Genomic DNA, 20,399 nt, shown 5'->3' with positions numbered 1-20,399 from the left:
ATGTGACAGCTCATACCGACTTTGAGTGCTCGGGGCCGGCTGGCCCGGTCGGATTTGATCCGGCGGTTCTGCCGACGGTCTTGAATTCGAGGGCGGACGCTGCCCCGTGTTCAGTCCGAATTTCGTGCATTTTGAACGGTGGCAAGTGGTCCAAATTGTGATGGGAGCGAATGTGACTGCTCAAACCGACTTTGACTCTTCGGGGCCGGGTAGCCCAGCGGGATGTGACCCGGTGGTTCTGCCGACGGTCTTGAATTCGAGGGCGGACGTTACCCAGTGTTCAGGCCGACTTTCATGCATTTCCAACTGTGGCAAGTGGTCCAAACTGTGATGGGAGCGAACTTGACTGCTCATACCGACTTTGAAACTTCTAAGCTGGGTAGCTCAGTCTGGTTTGACCCGGCGGTTCTGCCGACGGTCTCGCCTTCGAGGGCGGACCGACCCCCCGCGTTCTGTCCGACTTTCATGCATTTCCAACGTTGGCAAGTGGTCCAACTTGTGATGGGAGCGAACTTGACTGCTCATACCGACTTTGAGACTTCAGGGCCGGGTAGCTCAGCCGGGTTTGACCCGGCGGTTCTGCCGACGGTCTCGCCTTCGAGAGGGGGCCGATCCCCATGTTCAGGCCGATTTTCATGCATTTTGAGCGTTGGCAAGTGGTCCAAATTGTGATGGGAGCAAACTTGACTGCTCATACCGACTTTGAGTGCTCGGGGCCGGCTAGCGCAGCCGGAATTGACCCGGCGATGCTGCGGATGGTCTCGCCTTTGAGGGTGGGCCGGCCCCCGTGTTCAGGCCGACTTTCATGCATTTCCAACGTTGGCAAGTGTTCCAAACTGAGAAGGGAGTGAACCTGAGTGCTCATACCGACTTTGAGACTTCTAAGCCGGTTAGCCCGGTCGGACGTGACCCGGTGGTTCTGCCGACGGGCCCCCGTGTTCAGGCCAATTTTCATGCATTTCCAACGTTGGCAAGCGGTCCAAACTGTGATGGGAGCGAACTTGACTGCTCATACCGACTTTGAGCGCTCGGGGCCGGCTAGCTCAGCCGGGTTTGACCCGGCGTTGCTGTGGATGGTCTCGCCTTCGAGGGCGGACTGGCCCCCCGTGTTCAGGCCGATTTTCATGCATTTCCAATGTTGGCAAGTGGTCCAAACTGTGATGGGAGCGAACTTGACTGCTCATACCGACTTTGAGACTTCTAAGCCGGGTAGTTCGGCCGGGTTTGACCGGGCGATGCTGCCGTCGGTCTCGCCTTCGAGTTTGACGCATTTCCCACGGTGGGAAATCAGTAACCAGAAAAACTTGAAAAAATGCCCAAAAAGAAGAAATCAGTAACCAGCAAAACTTAGACAAATGCCCGAAAATGAGAAATCAGTAACTAGAAAAACGTTCGAAAATGAGAAATGAGTAACCAGTGACACTTAGAATTTTTTCGGGTCAGTACAAATCAGTAACCAGCGACACTTGGTGGCGACAGACGGGAACTGGTGGTGACGGATGAGGTCCGGTAGCAACGGATGGGGACCCGGTGGCGACGGACGGGGCCGGGTGGCGACGGACGGGGCCGGGTGGCGACAGGAGACGACTGTTGGAGACAGGTGGGGCCTGGTGGCGACAGATGGGGACTGCTGGCAACAGACGGGTCTGGTGGCGACGGATGGTGAACGGTGGAGACAGATGGCGACAGGTGGGTCCTGGTGGCAACAGGTGGGTCCTAGTGGAGATTCGTGGGGCCTGGTGGAACCCGGTGGAGACAGGTGGGTCCTGGTGGCGACAGGCGGGGACCGGTGGCAGATGGGGACCGGTGGCGACAGATGGGGACCGGCGGGGACTGGTGGCGACGGGCGGGGACCGGTGGCGACGGGCGGGGACCGGTGGCGACGGGCGGGGACCGGTGGCGACGGACGGGGACCGGTGGCGACGGACGGGGACCGGTGGCGACGGACGGGGACCGGTGGCGACGGACGGGGCGTGGTTGCACCTGGTGGTGACAGATGGGGCCCAGTGGGGACTGGTGGAGACAGGTGGAGACTCGATGACGACTGATGGGGTCCGGTTCAGACGGAGGGTGCCTGGTGGCGACGGAGCAGGCCTGCGGTGACGGAGGGGGCCTGGTGGCGATGGACGGGGCCTAAATGGATTTGGTCGAGACCTGGTGGCAACAGATGGGGCCTGGTGGGGACAGATGGGGCCTGGTGGGGACTGTTGGCTACAGATGGGGACCGGTGGCGACGGATGGGGACGGGTGAAGACACGTGGCAACAAATGGGCACCGGTGGAGACAGGTGGGGCCTGGTGGGGCCCGGTGGAGACAGGTGGCGACAGACAGGGACCGGTGGCAGATGGGGACCGGTGGCGACAGGTGGGGCCCGGTGGAGACAGGTGGGGCCCGGTGGAGACAGGTGGGGCCCGGTGGAGACAGGTGGCGACAGGCAGGGACCGGTGGCAGATGGGGACCGGTGGCGACAGGTGGGGCCCGGTGGAGACAGGTGGGGACTGATGGGGTCTGGTGGCGACCGGTGGGGACCGGTGTTAGATGGGGACTGATGGCGACGGACGCGGCCTGTTGGCGACGGACAGGGCCTGGCGGCGACTGGTGGAGACAGGTGGGGCCAGGTGGTGACAGTTGGGGCCTGGTTGGGCCTGATCGTGACAGATGGGACCTGCTGCCAATAGATGGGGACCGTTGGGGACTGGTGTAGATAGATGGGGACTGCTGGCAACAGTTGGGGACCGGTGGCGACGGATGGGGTCCGTTGGAGACAGGTGGGGCCTGGTGGAAAATGGTGGGGACCGGTGGGACCAGGTGGTGACAGATGGGTCGTGGTGGTGACTGGTGGGGTGTGGTTGGACCTGGTGGCGACAGATGGGGCCCAGTGGCGACAGATGGGGCCCGGTGGCGACAGATGGGGACTGGTGGAACAGATTGAGACCCGATGGCGGCTGATGGGGACCGTTGCCGACGGATGGGGACCGGTGCCGACGGACGGGGCCTGGTGGCGACAGATGGCTCTTGGTGGCGACAGATGGGGCCTGGTGGCGACAGATGGGGCCTGGTGGCGACAGATGGGGCCTGGTGGCGACAGATGGGGCCTGGTGGCGACGGATAGGGACCAGTGGCAACGGATGGGGATTGGTGGGTCCTGGTGGTGACAGGTGGGTCCTGGTGACGACAGGTGGGTCCTGGTGGGGCGGGATGGGGCCTAGTGGAGACTTGTGGGGCATGGTGGCGACAAATGGGGACTGGTGGTGACAGGTGGGTCCTGGAGACAGGTGGGGACCGGTGGCGACAGATGTGGACCGGTGGGACCCGGTGGAGACAGGTGGGTCGTGGTGGCGACAAGTGGGGCCTGGTTGGGCCTGGTGGCGAAAGATGGGGACCGGTGGAGACAGGTGGGGCCCGGTGGAGACATGTGGAGACAGGTGGAGACCGGTGGCGACAGGTGGCGACCGGTGGAGACCGGTGGTGATATTTGGGGACTGATGGGGACTTGTGGTGACAGATGGGGCCCCTTGGCGACAGATGGGGACCGGTGGCGACAGATGGGGACCGGTGGCGACAGATGGGGACCGGTGGCGACAGATGGGGACCGGTGGCGACAGATGGGGACCGGTGGGGACCGGTGGCGACAGATGGGGCCCGGTGGCGACAGATGGTGATGTTGGCGACAGATGGGGACCGGTGGCGACAGATGGGGACCGGTGGCGACAGATGGGGACCGGTGGCGACAGATGGGGACCGGAGGCGACAGATGGGGACCGGAGGCGACAGATGGGGACCGGAGGCGACAGATGGGGACCGGTGGCGACAGATGGGGACCGGTGGCGACAGATGGGGACCGGTGGCGACTGATGGGGACCGGTGGCGACTGATGGGGACCGGTGGCGACTGATGGGGACCGGTGGCGACTGATGGGGACCGGTGGCGACAGATGGGGCCCGGTGGAGACAGATGGGTATTGGTGGTGATAGTTGAGGACTGATGGGGCCTGGTGGCGACGGATGGGGACTGCTGGCAACGGATGGCGACCGGTGACGACGGATGGCGACAGGCGGGGACCGGGGCAGATGTGGACCGGTGGCGACAGGCGGGGACCGGGGCAGATGGGGACTGGTGGAGACAGATGGGGACTGGATGTGATAGTTGGCAACTGGTGGCAACAGGTGGGGCCCGGTGGTGATAGTTGGGGACTGATGGGGTCTGGTAGCGACAGATGGGGACCGGTGGGACCCGGTGGAGACAGATGGGTCGTGGTGGCGACAGGTGGGTCCTGGTTGGGCCTGGTGGTGACGGATGGGGCCCGGTGGTGACTGGTGGCGACAGATGGGGCATGGTGGCGACAGGTGGGGCCCGGTGGAGACAGGTGGGGCCCGGTGGAGACAGGTGGGGCCCAGTGGAGACAGGTGGGGACTGATGGGTCCTGGTGGCGACAGGCGGGGACCGGTGGCAGATGGGGACCGGTGGCGACAGATGGGGACTGATGGGGTCTGGTGGCGACCGGTGGGGACCGGTGTTAGATGGGGACTGATGGGGACGGACGCGGCCTGTTGGCGACGGACGGGGCCTGGCGGCGACTGGTGGAGACAGGTGGGGCCAGGTGGTGACAGTTGGGGCCTGGTTGGGCCTGATCGTGACAGATGGGAACTGCTGCCGATAGATGGGGACCGTTGGGGACTGGTGGAGATAGATGGGGACTGCTGGCAACAGTTGGGGACCGGTGGCGACGGATGGGGTCCGGTGGAGACAGGTGGGGCCTGGTGGCAAATGGTGGGGACCGGTGGGACCAGGTGGTGACAGATGGGTCGTGGTGGTGACTGGTGGGGTGTGGTTGGACCTGGTGGCGACAGATGGGGCCCGGTGGCGACAGATGGGGCCCGGTGGCGACAGATGGGGCCCGGTGGCGACTGATGGGGACTGATGGGGACTGGTGGAACAGATTGAGACCCGGTGGCGACTGATGGGGACCGTTGCCGACGGACGGGGACCGGTGGCGACGGACGGGGCCCGGTGGCGACGGACGGGGCCCGGTGGCGACGGACGGGGCCTGGTGGCGACGGACGGGGCCTGGTTGGACTTGGTCGTGAAAGATGGGGCCTGGTGGCGACAGATGGGGCCCGGTGGCGACGGATAGGGACCAGTGGCAACGGATGGGGATTGGTGGGTCCTGGTGACGACAGGTGGGTCCTGGTGACGACAGGTGGGTCCTGGTGACGACAGGTGGGTCCTGGTGACGCGGGACGGGGCCTGGTGCGGACTGGTGGAGACAGGTGGGGCATGGTGGCGACAAATGGGGACTGGTGGCGACAGGTGGGTCCTGGAGACAGGTGGGGACCGGTGGCGAAAGGTGTGGACCGGTGGGACCCGGTGGAGACAGGTGGATCGTGGTGGCGACAAGTGGGGCCTGGTGGCGAAAGATGGGGACCGGTGGAGACAGGTGGGGCCCGGTGGAGACAGGTGGAGACCGGTGGCGACAGGTGGAGACCGGCGGCGACAGGTGGGGACCGCGACAGATGGGGACTGGATGTGATAGTTGGCGACTGGTGGCAACAGGTAGGACCTGGTGGTGATAGTTGGGGACTGATGAGGACTGGTGGCGACAGAGGGGGACCGGTGAGATCCGGTGGCGACAGGTGCGTCCTGGTGGCGACAGGTGCGTCCTGGTGGCGACAGGTGGGTCGTGGTGGTGACAGATGGGGTGTGGTTGGGCCTGGTGGCGACAGATGGGGGATGTTGGCGACAGGTGGGGACCGGTGGCGACAGGTGGGGACCGGTGGCGACAGGTGGGGACCGGTGGCGACAGGTGGGGACCGGTGGGGACTGGATGTGATAGGTGGCAACATGTGGCAACAGGTGGAGCCCGGTGGTGATAGTTGGGGACTGATGGGGTCTGGTGGCGACAGATGGGGACCGGTGGGACCCGGTGGAGACAGATGGGTCGTGGTGGCGACAGGTGGGTCCTGGTTGGGCCTGGTGGTGACGGATGGGGCCCGGTGGGGCCCGGTGGCGACAGGTGGGGCCCGGTGGCGACAGGTGGGGCCCGGTGGCGACAGGTGGGGCCTGTTTGGATTTGGCCATGACAGATGTGGCCTGGTGGTGACAAATGGGGCCCGGTGGGGACAGGTGCAGACAGATGGGGACTGTTGGCAACAGATGGGAACGGTGGTGACGGATGCGGACCGGTGGTGACAGATGGGGACTGGTGGAGACAGATGGGGACTGGTGGAGACAGGTGGCGACAAATGGGCACCGGTGGCGACAGGTGGGGACCGGTGGCGACAGGTAGGTCGTGGTGGCGACAAGTGGGGCCTGGTGGCGACAGGTGGGGTCCGGTGGCGATAGTTGGGGCCCGGTGGCGACATGTGGAGACCGGTGGAGACAGGTGGGGCCTGATGGCGACAGAGGTGGACTGGTGGGTCGTGGTCGTGTCAGATGGGATGTGGTTGGACCTGCTGGTGACAGATGGGTTCCGATGGCGACAGATGGAGCCCGGTGGCAACAGATGGGGATCGTTGGCGACAGATGGGGACTGGTGGTGATAGTTGGGGACTGGTGGAGACAGATGGGGACCCGATGACGACTGATGGGCATCGGTGCCGACGGACGGGGCCAGGTGGTGACGGACGGGACCTGGTGGCGACGGGTGGGGCCTGGTGGCGACAGGAGACGTCTGTTGATGACAGGTGGGACCTGGAGGCGACAGATGGGGCCTGGTTGGAACTGGTCGTGACAGATGGGGCCTGGTGGAGACAGATGGGGACCGGTGGCGACGGATGGGGACCGGTGGAGACAGGTGGGGCCCGGTGGAGACAGGTGGGGACTGATGGGGCCTGGTGGCGACAGGCGGGGACCAGTGGCAGATGGGGACCGGTGGCGACAGATGGGGACTGTTGGGGTCTGGTGGCGACCGGCGGGGACCGGTGGCAGATGGGGACTGGTGGCGACGGATGGGACCTGATGGCGACGGATGCGGCCTGGCGGCGACGGACGGGGCCTGGCGGCGACAGGAGACGACTGTTGATGACAGGTGGGGCTTGGTTGGAACTGGTCGTGACAAATGCGGCCTGGTGGTGACAGATGTGGCCCGGTAGGGACTGGTGGAGACAGGTGGGGACCGGTGGCGACAGGTGGGGACCGGTGGCGACAGGTGGGGACCGGTGGCGACTGATGGGGACCGGTGGCGACTGATGGGGACCGGTGGCGACTGATGGGGACCGGTGGCGACTGATGGGGACCGGTGGCGACTGATGGGGACCGGTGGCGACTGATGGGGACCGGTGGCGACTGATGGGACCTGATGGCGACGGACGCGGCCTAGCGGCGACGGACGGGGCCTGGCGGCGACAGGAGACGACTGTTGATGACAGGTGGGGCTTGGTTGGAACTGGTCGTGACAAATGCGGCCTGGTGGTGACAGATGTGGCCCGGTAGGGACTGGTGGAGACAGGTGGGGACCGGTGGCGACAGACGGGGACTGGTGGACACAGGTGTGTCCTGGTTGGGCCTGGTGCGCCTGATGGGACCTGGTGGTGACAGGTGGTTCCTGGTGGCGAAAGGTGGGGACGGGTGGCGAAAGATGGAGACTGATGGGGCCTGGTGGCGACAGGCGGGGCCCGGTGGCGACGGGTGGGGCCCGGTGGCGACGGGTGGGGCTCGGTGGCGACGGGTGGGGCCCGGTGGCGACGGGTGGGGCCCGGTGGCGACGGGTGGGGCCCGGTGGCGACGGGTGGGGCCCGGTGGCGACGGGTGGGGCCCGGTGGCGACGGGTGGGGCCCGGTGGCGACAGGTGGGGCCCGGTGGCGACTGATTGGGACCCAATTGCGATTGATGAGGACCGGTGCCGATGAATGGGGCCTGGTTGGACTTGGTCGTGACAAGATGGGGCCTGGTGGGGCCTGGTGGAGACAGATGGGGACTGCTGGCAACGGATGGCAACCGGTGACGACGGATGGCGACAGGCGGGGACCGGGGCAGATGGGGACCGGTGGCGACAGGCGGGGACCGGGGCAGATGGGGACTGGATGTGATAGTTGGCAACTGGTGGGGCCTGGTGGTGATAGTTGGAGACTGATGGGGCCCGGTGGCGACTGGTGGAGACAGGTGGCGACAGGTGGGGACCGGTGGCGACAGGTGGGGACCGGTGGCGACAGGTGGGGACCGGTGGGGACAGGTGGCGACAGGTGGGGACCGGTGGCGACAGGTGGGGACCGGTGGGGCCCGGTGGCGACAGATGGGGGCCCGGTGGCGACAGATGGGGGCCCGGTGGCGACAGATGGGGGCCCGGTGGCGACAGATGGGGGACCGGTGGCGACAGATGGGGGACCGGTGGCGACAGATGGGGGACCGGTGGCGACAGATGGGGGACCGGTGGCGACAGATGGGGGACCGGTGGCGACAGATGGGGGACCGGTGGCGACAGATGGGGGCCCGGTGGCGACAGATGGGGGCCCGGTGGCGACAGATGGGGGCCCGGTGGCGACAGATGGGGGCCCGGTGGCGACAGACGGGGCGTGGTTGGGCCTGGTGGCGACAGATGGGGACTGGTGCCGACAGGTGGGGCCTGGTGGCAATAGGTGGGGACCGGTGGAACCCGGTGTAAACAGGTGGGTCCTGGTGGCGACAGATGGGGCGTGGTTGGGCCTGGTGGCGACAGATGGGGCCCGGTGGCGACAGATGGGGACCGGTGGCGACAGATGGGGACCGGTGGAGACAGGTGGGTACTGGTGGTGATAGTTGTGGACTGATGGGGCCAGGTGACGACGGACGGGGCCTAGTGGCGACAGGTGGGGACCGGTAGTGACAGGTGGGGACCGGTGGGGACAGGTGGGGACCGGTGGAGACAGGTGGGGACCGGTGGAGACAGGTGGGGACCGGTGGAGACAGGTGGGGACCGGTGGAGACAGGTGGGGACCGGTGGAGACAGGTGGGGACCGGTGGGGACCGGTGGAGACCGGTGGGGACAGGTGGGGACCGGGGGAGACAGGTGGGGACCGGGGGAGACAGGTGGGGACCGGGGGAGACAGGTGGGGACCGGGGGAGACAGGTGGGGACCGGGGGAGACAGGTGGGGACCGGGGGAGACAGGTGGGGACCGGGGGAGACAGGTGGGGACCGGGGGAGACAGGTGGGGACCGGGGGAGACAGGTGGGGACCGGGGGAGACAGGTGGGGACCGGGGGAGACAGGTGGGGACCGGGGGAGACAGGTGGGGACCGGGGGAGACAGGTGGGGACCGGGGGAGACAGGTGGGGACCGGGGGAGACAGGTGGGGACCGGGGGAGACAGGTGGGGACCGGGGGAGACAGGTGGGGACCGGGGGAGACAGGTGGGGACCGGTGGGGACCGGTGGGGACCGGTGGAGACAGGTGGAGACCGGTGGAGACAGGTGGAGACAGGTGGAGACAGGTGGAGACAGGTGGAGACAGGTGGAGACAGGTGGAGACAGGTGGAGACAGGTGGAGACAGGTGGAGACAGGTGGAGACAGGTGGAGACAGGTGGAGACAGGTGGGGACCGGTGGGGACAGGTGGGGACAGGTGGGGACCGGTGGGGACCGGTGGAGACAGGTGGGGACACGTGGGGACCGGTGGAGACAGGTGGGGACCGGTGGAGACAGGTGGGGACCGGTGGGGACCGGTGGGGACCGGTGGGGACCGGTGGGGACCGGTGGAGACCGGTGGAGACCGGTGGAGACCGGTGGAGACCGGTGGAGACAGGTGGAGACAGGTGGAGACAGGTGGAGACAGGTGGAGACAGGTGGAGACCGGTGGAGACCGGTGGGGACCGGTGGGGACCGGTGGGGACCGGTGGGGACCGGTGGAGACAGGTGGAGACAGGTGGAGACAGGTGGAGACAGGTGGAGACCGGTGGAGACAGGTGGAGACCGGTGGGGACCGGTGGGGACCGGTGGGGACCGGTGGAGACAGGTGGAGACAGGTGGAGACAGGTGGGGACCGGTGGAGACAGGTGGGGACCGGTGGGGACCGGTGGGGACCGGTGGAGACAGGTGGGGACCGGTGGGGACCGGTGGGGACCGGTGGGGACCGGTGGGGACAGGTGGGGACCGGTGGGGACCGGTGGGGACCGGTGGGGACCGGTGGGGACCGGTGGAGACAGGTGGAGACAGGTGGAGACAGGTGGGGACCGGTGGAGACAGGTGGGGACCGGTGGGGACCGGTGGAGACAGGTGGGGACCGGTGGAGACAGGTGGGGACCGGTGGAGACAGGTGGGGACCGGTGGAGACAGGTGGGGACCGGTGGAGACAGGTGGGGACCGGTGGAGACCGGTGGGGACCGGTGGGGACCGGTGGGGACCGGTGGGGACCGGTGGGGACCGGTGGGGACCGGTGGGGACAGGTGGGGACCGGTGGGGACCGGTGGAGACAGGTGGGGACCGGTGGAGACAGGTGGGGACCGGTGGAGACAGGTGGGGACCGGTGGAGACAGGTGGGGACCGGTGGAGACAGGTGGGGACCGGTGGAGACAGGTGGGGACCGGTGGAGACAGGTGGGGACCGGTGGAGACAGGTGGGGACCGGTGGAGACAGGTGGGGACCGGTGGAGACAGGTGGGGACCGGTGGGGACAGGTGGGGACAGGTGGGGACAGGTGGGGACAGGTGGGGACAGGTGGGGACAGGTGGGTCCTAGTGGTGACAGGTGGGTCCTGGTTGTGCCTGGTGGCGACTGATGGGGCCTGGTGGCGACTGATGGGGCCTGGTGGCGATGGATGGTGCCCGGTGGGGACTGGTGGAGACAGGTGGGGCATGGTGGCGACAAATGGTGACCTGTGGCAACTGATGGGGACCGGTGGCGACAGATGGGGCCTGAGTGGAGACAGGTGGGTCCTGGTTGGGCCTGGTGGTGACTGATAGGGCCCGGCGGCGACGGGTGGGTCCTGGCGGCGACGGGTGGGTCCTGGCGGCGACGGGTGGGTCCTGGCGGCGACGGGCGGGTCCTGGCGGCGACGGGCGGGTCCTGGCGGCGACGGGCGGGTCCTGGCGGCGACGGGCGGGGACCAGTGGCGACGGGCGGGGACCAGTGGCGACGGGCGGGGACCAGTGGCGACGGGCGGGGACCAGTGGCGACGGGCGGGGACCAGTGGAACCCGGTGTAGACAGGTGGGTCCTGGTGGCGACAGATGGGGAGTGGTTGGGCCTGGTGGTGACAGATGGGGCCCGTGACGACTGATGGGGCCCGGTGGCGACACATGGGGGCCCGGTGGCGACAGATGGGGGCCCGGTGGCGACAGATGGGGGCCCGGTGGCGACAGATGGGGGCCCGGTGGCGACAGATGGGGGCCCGGTGGCGACAGATGGGGGCCCGGTGGCGACAGATGGGGGCCCGGTGGCGACAGATGGGGGCCCGGTGGCGACAGATGGGGGCCCGGTGGCGACAGATGGGGGCCCGGTGGCGACAGATGGGGCGTGGTTGGGCCTGGTGGCGACAGATGTGGACCGGTGGCGACTGATGGGGCCTGGTGGTGACGGATGCGGCCTGGTGGGACCCGGTGGAGACAGGTGTGTCCTGGTGGCAAAAGCTGGGGCCTAGTTGGGCCTGGTGGTGACAGATGGAGCCCGGCGGAGACAGATGGGTATCGGTGGTGATAGTTGGGGACTGATGGGGCCTGGTGGCGACAGATGGGGCCCGGTGGAGACAGATGGGTACCAGTGGTGATTGTTGAGGACTGATGGGGCCTGGTGGCGACGGATGGAGCCCGGTGGCGACGGATGGGGCCCGGTGGCGACGGATGGGGACCGGTGGCGACGGATGGGGACCGGTGGCGACGGATGGGGACCGGTGGCGACGGATGGGGACCGGTGGCGACGGATGGGGACCGGTGGCGACAGGTGGCGACCGGTGGGGCCTGGTGACGACAGGTGGGGCCTGGTGACGACAGGTGGGGCCTGGTGACGACAGGTGGGAACTGGTGGAGACTGGTGGGAACTGGTGGAGACTGGTGGAGACAGGTGGGAACTGGTGGAGACAGGTGGGAACTGGTGGAGACAGGTGGGAACTGGTGGAGACAGGTGGGAACTGGTGGAGACAGGTGGGAACTGGTGGAGACAGGTGGGAACTGGTGGAGACAGGTGGGAACTGGTGGAGACAGGTGGGAACTGGTGGAGACAGGTGGGAACTGGTGGAGACAGGTGGGAACTGGTGGAGACAGGTGGGAACTGGTGGAGACAGGTGGGAACTGGTGGAGACAGGTGGGAACTGGTGGAGACAGGTGGGAACTGGTGGGACCCGGTGGAGACAGGTGGGTCCTGGTGGCGACAGATCGAGCATGGTTGGGCCTGGTGGCGACAGATGGGGACCGGTGGAGACAGATGAGTACCCGTGGTGATAGGTGGGGACTGATGGGGACCGGTGGCGACGGATGGGGCCCGGTGGCGACGGATGGGGCCCGGTGGCGACGGATGGGGCCCGGTGGCGACGGATGGGGCCCGGTGGCGACGGATGGGGCCCGGTGGCGTCGGACGGGGCCCGGTGGCGTCAGACGGGGCCCGGTGGCGTCAGACGGGGCCCGGTGGCGTCAGACGGGGCCCGGTGGCGTCAGACAGTTTCCTCATTTCCCCTTCCCCCACCTCATCCTAGTTTCTCCGGACTTGTCCGACCTGCCCAGCTCCTTTTCCACCTATCCACTCCACCCTCTCCTCCATGACCTATCACCTTCATCTCCTCCCCCACTGACCTATTGTACTCTATGCTACTCTATCCCTACCCCCACCCTCCTCTAGCTTATCTCTCCACGCTTCAGGCTCTCTGCCTTTATTCCTGATGAAGGGCTTTTGCCCGAAACGTCGATTTTGCCTGTCCTCGGATGCTGCCTGAATTGCTGTGCTCTTCCAGCACCACAGATCCAGAATCTGGTTTCCAGCATCTGCAGTCATTGTTTTTACCGGCGTCAGACGGGGCCTAGTGGTGACAGACGGGGCCTGTTGCGGGAGATGGCTCTTGGTGGCGACTGGTGGAGACAGATGGGGCCTGGTAGTGACAGATGGGGCCAGGTTGGGCCTGGACATGACAGATGGGGCCTGGTGGCGATAGATGGGGACTGGTGGACATAGATGGGGACTGGTGGCAACAGTGGGGGACCGGTGGCGACAGATGGGGTCTGGTGGAGACAGGTGGGGCCTGGTTGCGATTGTTGGGGACCGGTGGGACCTGGAGGAGACAGGTGGGTCGTGGTGGCGACTGGTGGGTCCTGGTGGTGACAGATGGGAAGTGGTTGGACCTGGTGACGACAGATGGGGCCCGGTGGCGACAGATGGGGACCCGATGGCGACTGATGGGGACTGTTGGAGACGGATGGGGATCGGTGGCGACGGGCGGGGACCGGTGGCGACGGGCGGGGACCGGTGGCGATGGGCGGGGCCTGGTGGTGACAGGAGACGACTATTGGAGACAGGTGGGGCCTGCTTGGACTTGGTCGTGACAGATGGGGCCTGGTGGCGACAGATGGTGCCCGGTGGGGACTGGTGGAGACAGATGGGGACTGCTGGCGACGGATGGGGACCGGTGGTGACGGATGGGGACCGGTGGTGATAGTTAGGGACTGGTGGAGACAGATGGGGACCAGATGACGACCGATGGGGACCGGTGCCGACGGATGGGGTCAGGTGGCGACTGACGGGGCCTGGTGGCGACAGGTGGGGCGTGGTTGGACCTGGTCGTGACAGGTGTGGCCTGGTGGCGACAGATGGGGCCCGCTAGGGACTGGTGGGGACATATGGGCCTGCTGGCAAAAGATCGGGACCGGTGGCGAGGGATGGGGACCGGTGGCGATAGTTGGGGATTGGTTTGAGACAGGTGGTGACAGGTGGTCCTGGTGGCGACAGGTGGGGCCTGGGTGGCGATGGATGGGGCCCGGTGGAGACAGATGGGGCATGGTGGCGACAGATGGGGCCCCGATGGCGACTGATGGGGACCCGATGGCGACTGATGGGGACTGTTGGAGACTGATGGGGATCGGTGCCGACGGATGGGGCCTGGTGGCGACAGACGGGGCCAGGTGGCGACAAATGGTGACCTGTGGCGACTGATGGGGACCAATGGTGATAGATGGGGACCGGTGGTGATAGATGGGGACCGGTGGTGACAGATGGGGACCGGTGGTGACAGATGGGGACCGGTGGTGACAGATGGGGCCGGGTGGAGACAGGTGGGGCTAGGTGGCAACAGATGGTGACCGGTGGCGACAGGTGGGGACCGGTGGGACCCGGTGGAGTCAGGTGGGTCCTGGTGGCAACAGGTGGGTCGTGGTGGCGACAAGTGGGGCACGGTGGCGACAGGTGGGGACTGGTGGCGACAGCTGGGGCCTGGAGGTGACAGTTGGGGACCGGTGGCGACAGAAGGGGACCGGTGGCGACAGAAGGGGACCGGTGGCGACAGAAGGGGCCTGGTAGTGACAGATGGGGCCTGGTAGTGACAGATGGGGCCTGGTAGTGACAGATGGGGCCTGGTGGCGACCGATGGGGACCAGTGGTGACAGATGGGGCCTGGTGGTGACAGATGGGGCGTGGTTGGGCCTGGTGGCGACAGATGGGGACCGGTGGTGACAGATGGGGCCTGGTGTTGATAGATGGGGACTGCTGGCGGCGGATGGGGCCTGGTGGGACCCAGTGCAGACAGGTGGGTCCTGGGGGCGACAGATGGGTCCTGGTGGTGACAGATGGGGCCCGGTGGCGACAGATGGGGCCCGGTGGGGCCTGGTGGTGACAGATGGGGACCGGTGGTGACAGATGGGGCCTGGTGGCGACAGATGGGCACTGGTGGTGATAGTTGGGGACTGATGGGGCCTGGTAGCGACAGATGGGGCACGGTGGAGACAGATGGGTAGCGGTGGCGATAGTTAGGGACTGATGGGGCCTGGTGGCGACAGACAGGGCCTGGTAGCGGCAGAAGGCAACTGGTGGAGACAGGTGGGTTCCTGGTGGCGACAGATGGGGCCTGGTTGGACCTGGTCATGACAGATTGGGCCTGGTGGCGACAGATGGGGCCTGGGTGGCAATAGGTGGGGCCCGGTGGAGTCAGGTGGGGACCGGTGGTGACGGACGGGGCCTGGTGGCGACAGATGGCGTTTGGTGGCGAGAGGAGGTGACTGGTGGAGACAGATGGGGCCTGGTGGCGACAGGTGGGTCCTGGTGACGACAGGTGGGTCCTGGTGACGACAGGTGGGTCCTGGTTGGGCCTGGTGGCGACCGATGTGGATCGGTGGGGACTGGTGGAGACAGATGGGGACTGCTGGCAACAGATGGGGTCCGGTGGCGATGGATGGGGACCGGTGGAGACAGGTGGTGACAGGTGGGGAGTGATGGAGACAAGTGGGGCTTGGTGGCGACAGGTGGGGCCTGGTTGTGCCTGGGGGAGACAGATGGGGCCCGGTGCCGACAGGTGGAGACTGGTGGCGACGGGCGGGGCCGGGTGGCGGCGGGCGGGGCCGGGTGGCGGCGGGCGGGGCCGGGTGGCGGCGGGCGGGGCCGGGTGGCGGCGGGCGGGGCCGGGTGGCGACGGACGGGGCCGGGTGGCGACGGACGGGGCCTGGTGGTGGCACATAGCGCTTGGTGGCGACAGGCGGGGCCTGGTGGCGACAGGCGGGGCCAGGTGGCGACAGGCGGGGCCAGGTGGCGACAGGCGGGGCCAGGTGGCGACAGGCGGGGCCAGGTGGCGACAGGCGGGGCCAGGTGGCGACAGACGGGGCCTGGTGGTGGCACATAGCGCTTGGTGGCGACAGGAGGTGACTGGTGGAGACAGATGGGGCCTGGTGGCGACAGACGGGGCCTGGTTGGGCCTGGTGGTGACAGATGGGGCCTGGTGGTGACAAATGTGGACCGGTGGGGACTGGTGGAGACAGATGGGGTCCTGTGGCGACGGATAGGATCCGGTGGCGATGGATGGGGACTGGTGGGGCCAGGTGGCGACAGGCGGGGCCAGGTGGCGACAGGCGGGGCCTGGTGGCGACAGGCGGGGCCTGGTGGCGACAGGCGGGGCCTGGTGGGACCTGGTGGATGCAGGTGGGGTCTAATGGGGACTGGTGGAGACAGGTTTGGACCGGTGGCGACAGAAGGGAGAGGGGGGGGGGGCAACAAAGAGGGATTGGTGGCGACTGACGGGGACAGAGGGGGACTGATGAGGATAGAACGGGAATGATGGAGACTGGTGGGGACAGAGGGAGACTGCGGGGACAAATGGGGAGAGAAGGGGACACAGGGAGACAGAGGGAGACGGATGGTTCTTGTGGCGACTGATGGGGATGGGTGGGGACAGAGGGTGACTGGCGGTGACTGATAGGGTGAGAAGGAGACAGGAGGGAGACAGGAGGGGGACAAATGGTTCTGATGGGGACTGGTGGGGGCACATGGAGACTGGTGGGGGATTGGAGGGGACACATGTGGACTGGTGGGGACACGGAGGCTGGTGGGGATGATGATTCTAATGGGGACAGATGCGGACCGGTGGGGACACAAGGGGACATGGGACAGAGGGGAACAGATGGGGACACATGGGAACAAACGGGGACCAGGGGGAACTGGTGGGGACTAGTGTGGAAAGATGGGCTCTGGTGGGTACGGACGGGACCAGGTGGGGACTGAATTGAACAGATGAAGTCTGCTGGGGACAGGTGGGGAAAGATGGGGACAGAAGGGGGCAGAAGAGGACGGATGAGGGGCTGGGAGGTTCGATGATGGGGAGAGGGGGGACGAAGATGGGGAGAGGGGGGACGGTGATGGGGAGAGGGGGGACGGTGATGGGGAGAGGGGGGACGGTGATGGGGAGAGGGGGGACGGTGATGGGGAGAGGGGGGACGGTGATGGGGAGAGGGGGGACGGTGATGGGGAGAGGGGGGACGGTGATGGGGAGAGGGGGGACGGTGATGGGGAGAGGGGGGGCGGTGATGGGGAGAGGGGGGGCGGTGATGGGGAGAGGGGGGGCGGTGATGGGGAGAGGGGGGGGCGGTGATGGGGAGAGGGGGGGGCGGTGATGGGGAGAGGGGGGGGCGGTGATGGGGAGAGGGGGGGCGGTGATGGGGAGAGGGGGGGCGGTGATGGGGAGAGGGGGGGCGGTGATGGGGAGAGGGGGGGCGGTGACGGGGAGAGGGGGGGCGGTGACGGGGAGAGGGGGGGCGGTGACGGGGAGAGGGGGGGCGGTGACGGGGAGAGGGGGGGCGGTGACGGGGAGAGGGGGGGCGGTGACGGGGAGAGGGGGGGCGGTGACGGGGAGAGGGGGGGCGGTGACGGGGAGAGGGGGGGCGGTGACGGGGAGAGGGGGGGCGGTGACGGGGAGAGGGGGGGCGGTGACGGGGAGAGGGGGGGCGGTGACGGGGAGAGGGGGGGCGGTGACGGGGAGAGGGGGGACGATGACGGGGAGAGGGGGGACGATGACGGGGAGAGGGGGGACGATGACGGGGAGAGGGGGGACGATGACGGGGGGGAGAAGGAGACGGGGGGGGAGAAGGAGACGGGGGGGGAGAAGGAGACGGGGGGGGAGAAGGAGACGGGGGGGGAGAAGGAGACGGGGGGGAGAAGGAGACGGGGGGGAGAAGGAGACGGGGGGGAGAAGGAGACGGGGGGGGAGAAGGAGACGGGGGGGAGAAGGAGACGGGGGGGGAGGAGACGGGGGGGGAGGAGACGGGGGGGGAGGAGACGGGGGGGCGGAAGGAGACGGGGGGCGGAAGGAGACGGGGGGGGGGGGAGGACGGGGGGAGCGATTAGGGTGGGAGGAGGCGGGTTGGAATCACTGAACAAAGTTCAGTGAGAGGCAGTTTTGGGAGGGATGGTTTAGAGTGACTGGAGAAGGTGACAGCGATAGGGAGGGTTGGAGTGTCTGGAGGAGGTGACAGTGATCGGGAGGGATGGTCTGTTTGGAGGAGGTGACAGTGATAGGGAGGGTTGGAGTGTCTGGAGAAGGTGACAGTGATAGGGAGGGTTGGAGTGTTTGGAGGAGGTGACAGTGATAGGGAGGTTTGGAGTGTCTGGATGAGGTGACTGTGAGAGGGAGGGTTGATGTTACTGGAGGAGTTGACAGTGATAGGGACTGATGGAGTGGTTGGAGAAGGTGATTGTGATAGGGAGGGTTGGAGTGATTCGAGGAGGTGACAGTGATAGGGAGAGATGGAGTGTGTGGAGGAGGTGACAGTGATAGGGAGGGTTGGAGTGTGTGGAGAAGGTGACAGCGATAGGGAGGGATGGAGTGTTTGGAGGAGGTGACAGTGATAGGAAGGGATGGTCTGTTTGGAGGAAGTGACAATGATAGGGAGGAATGGAGTGTGTGGAGGAGGTGACAGTGATAGGGAGGGTTGGTCTGTTTGGAGGAGGTGACAGTGATAGGGAGTGTTGGAGTATTTGGAGGAGGTGACAGTGATAGGGAGGGTTTGTCTGTTTGGAGGAGGTGACAGTGATAGGGAGGGTTTGTCTGTTTGGAGGAGGTGACAGTGATAGGGAGTGTTGGAGTAGGTGCCAGTGATAGGGAGGGATGGAGTGTGCGGAGGAGGTGACAGTGATAGGGAGGGTTGGAGTGTGTGGAGGAGGTGACAGTGATAGGGAGGGTTGGAGTGTGTGGAGGAGGTGACAGTGATAGGGAGGGTTGGAGTGTGTGGAGGAGGTGACAGTGATAGGGAGGGTTGGAGTGTGTGGAGGAGGTGACAGTGATAGGGAGGGTTGGAGTGTGTGGAGGAGGTGACAGTGATAGGGAGAGATGGAGTGGCTGGAGGAGTTTAAACAGATCGGGACGGCTTTGATGTTCACCCAAGGTGAAATACATAGGGAGGGCTGTACAGACACAAGAATTTGAAAGCATGTGGAGGAGGCTGGGTGTTACGAGCAGGGAAAGGAATAGTGTGTGTCAGAGGGAGCATAAAGTAAGTCTGAGTGATGTTTGTGAGGGAGGCCACACATATGAGTGGAATAAATTGACAGCACATACTTCAGGCACCTGTAATGATGAAACCCTCATTTGAAGACGACTGGAAGAAATAACAGTAAACTGTCACAGAAATTTAAAATACTCATTATTAAAGGTAGCACAGGTTGGACAATGGCAAAGAGATTGTCATGGAGGACAGGGATTCAGATCCACAGTAAAGAGATCACACCAGGGCCGAACCAATGAACCACAGCAAAACAAATTAACTATTGAGTTATAGATGAATGCCCAAAAATATTCACCTCTGAATCAGTGTTGTTGTACTTCAATGTAAACTCTCTGGCCGGAGCTTGGAGCTGAGAAGTTAGCACAGAACTGGCATCAGAGAAATGCTTCAGTTTTCATTAATTCCACTACTCTGTAAAATGAGATGACAAAAGAAACCTGTTGAGAGACATTCAGAATAATCAAATGTATCTCTTGGCTTGAGTGTTAAACATCCACCTGTTAAAGGAGTTTCCAAAATCTAACACCATCTGTTCAGGACAGGAATTTACAAAATGATTTGAAAGATCTAGTATTTTAATGACAAGGTTATGTTGTAGAGATGATTTGAGAGATTTGTTAGATGCATCCAATTTTAAGATGTTTTTCTAAACGCTAATTTTGTTCTTCCAAAGATTATTTGGATAGCAGAAGATTGGAATACAGGCAAGAGAAAATTATTAATGAACAGAATTAACCTTCTGTGTTAATCTCCTCAATGGCGGAGTGCCTACCCAGCATTCCCCGCGGTGGTGAATACCCTCTATACTCACTGCAGGCGAGGGCGGCGCAGCCGCAGTGCCGGGTTTGTCTCCGTGGGAAATGGGAAGAGACGCGCTTTTCCAGACGGTAAGGCTGCAGGAGCTGGACAGAGGGATTCAGACCGAGAATAAACCCTTCCAGCGAGAAGAGAGCACCTTGAAAAATAACTTGTGGGTAAATGGTTTGCATTTCCGAGGTGAACAGCCGCCATCTTGACCGGGAATGTGGACGCATGCGCAGAGGGATACGTGACGTCACGGGGCGGGGCCTGTATGTGATTCATGCAGATGCTGAAAACCTGAGACTAGAATCATCGAGATGTACAGCCTGGAGACAGAGCCTTGGGTCCAACCTGTCCATACCGACCAGATATCCCAACCCAATCCAGTCCCACCCGCCAGCGCCCGGCCCATATCTCTCCAAACCCTTCCTATTCATATACCCATCCAAATGCCTCTTAAATGTTGTAATTGTACCAGCCTCCACCACTTCCTGTACCACTCTGTGCGTGCAAATGTTGCCCCTTAGGTCTCTTTTATATATTTCCCCTCTCACCCTAAACCTCTCGTTCTGGACTCCCCCACCCCAGGGAAAAGACTTTGTCTATTTATCCTTTCCATACCCCTAATGGGTGGCACGGTGGCGCAGTGGTTAGCACTGCTACCTCACAGCGCCCCGAAGGGCCTGTTTCCACACTGTAAGTAATCTAATAAATGATTTTGTAAACCTCTATG

The sequence above is a fragment of the Chiloscyllium plagiosum genome, unplaced genomic scaffold, assembly GCF_037043375.1.
Source record: "Chiloscyllium plagiosum isolate Xiang-an unplaced genomic scaffold, Cpla_swu_hap1 HiC_scaffold_43, whole genome shotgun sequence".
NCBI classification, from domain to species: Eukaryota; Metazoa; Chordata; class Chondrichthyes; order Orectolobiformes; family Hemiscylliidae; genus Chiloscyllium; species Chiloscyllium plagiosum.
This window is presented reverse-complemented; position numbering follows the sequence as displayed.